Raw genomic sequence first — 4,741 nt, 5'->3', positions numbered from 1 at the left:
GAGTCGTGTGAACACTTCTGCTTCTCTCGGCTCTCTCAGCCCAGCCGGGGTGCTGCAGCCCTGCAGGCTGCAGGGGTTGAAGCCGTGCCGGCGTCCCGGGCGGCGGCCTCCTTGTGGGTCTCCTTGAGTGTAAGGACGAGGTGGGGGTCCAAGGGCCAGGGCGCGGCCAAGGGCCGAGCCATAAGGGCCAAAGAGACTCCCCGAGCCCGAGGGCGACCCACTGCCTCCTCTCACGGTGCCACGCCCCACGCCCCTCAACAAGGAGGATGCTGCCTGCGGTCCACGGAGAGGTGCTAGTTGTCTCTTGTCGGACACGGCGCCCGAACCCGGTCGTGCGATAGACTGGTAATGGACTTCCAAGGACATCTTGGCCTCGGCTTTGTGTGTACAGAAAGTGTGTGTGAATGTGTGTACGCGCGTGTGTGTAGGAGATAGAGGTAGAGAAAGAGAGTGCGAGAAAGGTTGTCCCCAGGACAGTGCTTTCCACTCTGCCGGCTGACCACGCCAGACTTTTAAACTGGCCAGAGCGATGGGCCGGACTTCTACGGCTGGTTGGGCCTTGACTATAGACGCCGCCCGCCGGGCTGGGGCGCGCCTGGGTCCAAGAAAGAGTCTCTCTCTCTCTCTCTCTCTCTCTCGTGTGCTACGCGGCTGGCCCGGGCTGATCGCCTCACCATCGACACAGAAAAGACATTATTTCCAGGGACGAAACCGGCGCCTCGCCGCTACCAGCCGCCCTTGTCCCTCCCCCGCCCTGACCCAGCCCAGACCGCACAACCTCACATTTCAATTCGCCCGCCCCGCCCCGCCCTTGACCTTGCCCGGGCCGCCGACAGCGCGGAGAGGGCGAGGAAAAGGTGTACTATAAGAAGACGGAAGTGAAAGGAGGAAATAACACCGAGCCGGACGGAATCGGATCGGAGAACCAAGAGGGCATTACATCAATTTATACGGGTGATAAGGGAGAGAGAGAGAAGTGGGGGAAGGGGGGGGGGAACTGGAGCTGCTGAAATAACAAAAGCCAAACCCACCGACCGGCGAGCTCACCGCGGCGAGTACTCGTCACGTGACGAAAAGAAAGGAGTAACGCAACGTGACATAAGACGTGACGACACCCTTTCTCGCTCTGCCTCGCTACTGCGCCGGTGGCTGCGCCCGCCTCTCCAGCCAGCCCCGCCAGCAGCAGCCCGAAGGCAATCCTCTTTGGGTGACTCTGTCAGCACAGAGCCCTCCCCCCCGCCCCCGCGCGCCCCTTGCACCTGAACCAGCCCCATCTTTCCCACCAACGCATTTGGCGGGCCGAGCCAAGGCGCCAGGCCGAGCCCAGAGCGGCCCAGGGGCCAGGACGTCGCCGAGGGAGCGAGAAAAATACGTTGGGGCTCCACCGCCGCACCCCCGGCTTCGGCGGGGTTCTTTCCGCGCCACGCCACGCAACACCCCCGCCCCTCCCCTCCTCCCAACCCAGCCCGCCTTCACTTCAATAAAACGCGGGGCGCCCTGACGGCATCACAGGATCACCTCCATTAACGTAATTTATTCACTTCGCACAGCAGCGGCGGCGCGCCAGAGACTAACGCCATGAACACCGCGAACAAGCAAGCTCCTTGCAAGAACACTATACACAACGAAAACATGCACACGGGACGGCGGCGGCGCGGTCGCGGGTTCTCTATTTCCCAATGTAGAAAGAGAGAGTAGTTTAAGTGCGTCCGCTCCACTATTGAGCCGTGCGGAGCGAGTAGGGCCTCCCCCAAATGACGCCATCATGTCGTATCGCTCCGTTGCTACTACTGGCTGCCGCTGCCACCACCACCGCGGCTCCCTGAGATGGAAAGGGATTGCCTCCCTTCCCCCTTCCCTTCCTCCCACTTCCCAGCGTGTGTATTTGCAGAGCCCTCCCCACCCCCTAACGACCTCCCCCGCACCTCCCCCACCGCCTCCCCGGAGCGAGACTGGGGCACTGCATGCCTAATCAACTGGTCAGCTTGTCGTGTTGACAAAACTCCACAAAATGATAACGGCGAGCGAGGAAAGGGCGGGCCAACGCAAACCCGACGAATTTGTCGCACACACACACTCACATCGGCGAAAAGCAAACGCGGAAAATAAATAAATGAAAATGCGACTTGGGAAAAAAACGCGTACATAGTAAAATTGAGTATGATATTAAAGAGTCGAAATAAATATTGCAATAAGTCACATCAATTACACACAGGGCAGGGCACAAGTTTGGCACGGCTTTCGGCTAAGAACGACGCGCGTCGCCACACCGTGCCGCGCAAAGCTCGTCGCCGTCGCCTGAACACGTGAGACACACTATTTGGTTAAAAGCATGTTATGTAAATGTCATAACGGAGCAGTACCTCTCTGCCGCACGGCTCGGCCCAGCCCGCTCCGCCACGATGCTCACATGAATCACAACGCCCCCGCCGCCCCGCCCTCGCAGACCAGACTCATCAGCGCCACACTCTAAAACGTTCGTTATTGTTATCGCGACATGGAAATGGGATGATATTTTTGGCAAGGGTTTTTGAGAACAAATAATGACAAAATTTGATAATAAAAGACATATTTCATCCGTTCTTTAACAAAACTTCGCAAAATTTTCAAAACTGAGTTGAGGTTTTTGGACACATTGTGTTCTACTTATAAGTACAGCATCGTAACATTTGGATTGGTATTTCATGTTTCCCGCGGCGACTTGATAAAACGGAAAGGTTTGGTGGTAGTATTTTGTGGCGCTTTAAAGCCAGCATAGTCGGACTGCAAAGGCCACGGTCACGGGGAGGATGTGTGGTGGTAATTAGCTCAGCTAAAGAGGGAGAGAGAGAGAGAGAGAGAGAGAGAGAGAGAGAGAGAGAGACGGGCATAACAGTCCGTCGAGGCCCCCTCGGGGGCGCACCTTACAGGAGCAGCAGTGGAGGGGTTGGCCCTCATCTAGCGCTGGGGCGTCCCACACATGCACATCAGCGCCGGGCTGTTCACGTCCTCATCTCTGCGGAACGAAACGGAACGCACTCCCTTCTCTTGCACTCGCAGTGTAACTCCCTCCCTCCCCACCACTCTCCCTCTGTCTCCTCGGGGTGCTTCATCCCAAGCACCGAGAGAGTCGCGGGCCATTTACCAAACGCCCAAACTTGTTCCCGTTGCTCTGGAGCTAGAGAGCGGCACCCGCACCTCGGCACCAAATAACACTCTGCTCTGCACGCCAGGGAGTAGAGTCTCCGTCTCAAAGCTACGTACAAAAAGGGTGTACTTTTAAACATACGTGCAAAGCTCTTTGAATGAAAAAAAAAAAAACAGCAACAAAAACACTCGCAAAACGTGTAGTTTTTGAAGTAAATTTGGATAAAGATAAATAGACGAAAGAAGTTGTTAAATGCACACGAAAAAATCTTGTTTTCTGATATTCTGACGTATAGCTTTTCTTTCAAGGGCAGAGTCGTCTCATCTCGTGCAGGGCATGTGTGGGGGGTGTCCCAGCGTTCATACACGCCTCACTCCCGTATTTTCCCCTCTCATTTGCTCGTCGTCCCGTCCCGGGAGGAGGGGGGACTGACGGCGGCGCGGCTCGTAGGCACGCGTCGCAGATCAAAGCACACGCCAGTTTTTACTCGCAATTTCGTTGTCGTGTATCATCCCGGTGTAAGTTAAAGCCTCCTCCATACACACGAGCGCGCGCGCACGAACGGAGAGGCGAAAAGTGAAAAGAATAAAAATGCGGATACTCTCTCTCTCTCTCTCATCTCATACGCTCCATCTCGCCTCCTCTCTCCCTCTCTCTCCCCATGCCAGCGCTCCCGGTAATCTGCATACTAGAGCACATGCCTCTCTTAAAGTATCATCTCCCGCAAAAGTGAAAATTGAGACGGCGTGCAAGGCCATGGAAATTCCTCTTCATAGCCCGCTCTCTCTGCATTCGCCACACGCCTTGACACCCCACCCCCCTCCTCTACCTCCCGCTCGCCACACACGAGCCCCCGGCGGGGACGTCAGGAGGGAAGTACTACTACTACTAGTAGTGTTGTTAGCGGCGGCGGCAGCACACCCGGCGGCACAGGGGCGTACCTAACGCGGGGCGCGGCGGGCCGGGCTTTATTGATTCAAAATGGCGAGCAGCTCCGCCTCGCTAGCCGCTCCAGAGAGGCCGAGCTCCAGCGCAGCTGCGCGAAACAAACAAGAAATTGGAGAGAAATAGACGAGGCGGAAGGCGCGGCGTGGCCGGGCGTGGCGGGGCGCCATCAAGGAGGTCGCCAAACGAACGACGCTGATGCCGAGACGAGCGCCGCGGAGAGCAAATCACATTCCGCGATTCAGTTGTTCGCCCGCCGCCGCCGCCGCCGTTGTCGTCGTCTTCGTCGTTGTCGTCATCGGCGGCCACTTTGGCGCGCGCTGATTTAAATCGAAGGCAGAGCAGGAGGGTGGGGCTTCAACAAGGGAAAAGGAGGCCGAAATTGAAGGGCGAAGAAAAAAAGATGGAAAAAAGAAACGGCGATGGTAGAAAACATAACGTCTACATACGTTATCTCTCCGCAGCAGTCTGGAAACGCGTTAGCCTCCTTGAAGAGGGTAGAGAGCTACAAGCAATCGTGCGAGAGAGACAGACAGAGGGGAAGGAGAGTAGGAAAGCCGCAGGCGTCGAACCATGTACGTGCGACGTTCGAAAGAGAGTGAGAGAGCAAGAAGAAGAAACTTGCGCCAATGCGGCAGGGCGGCGATAGAGTGTGCCAGATCCCCCCCC

This window comes from Frankliniella occidentalis, unplaced genomic scaffold (genome assembly GCF_000697945.3).
Source record: "Frankliniella occidentalis isolate FOCC.00 unplaced genomic scaffold, Focc_3.1 Scaffold91, whole genome shotgun sequence".
Classification (NCBI taxonomy): Eukaryota; Metazoa; Arthropoda; class Insecta; order Thysanoptera; family Thripidae; genus Frankliniella; species Frankliniella occidentalis.
Note: the sequence above shows the minus strand (reverse complement) of the source record.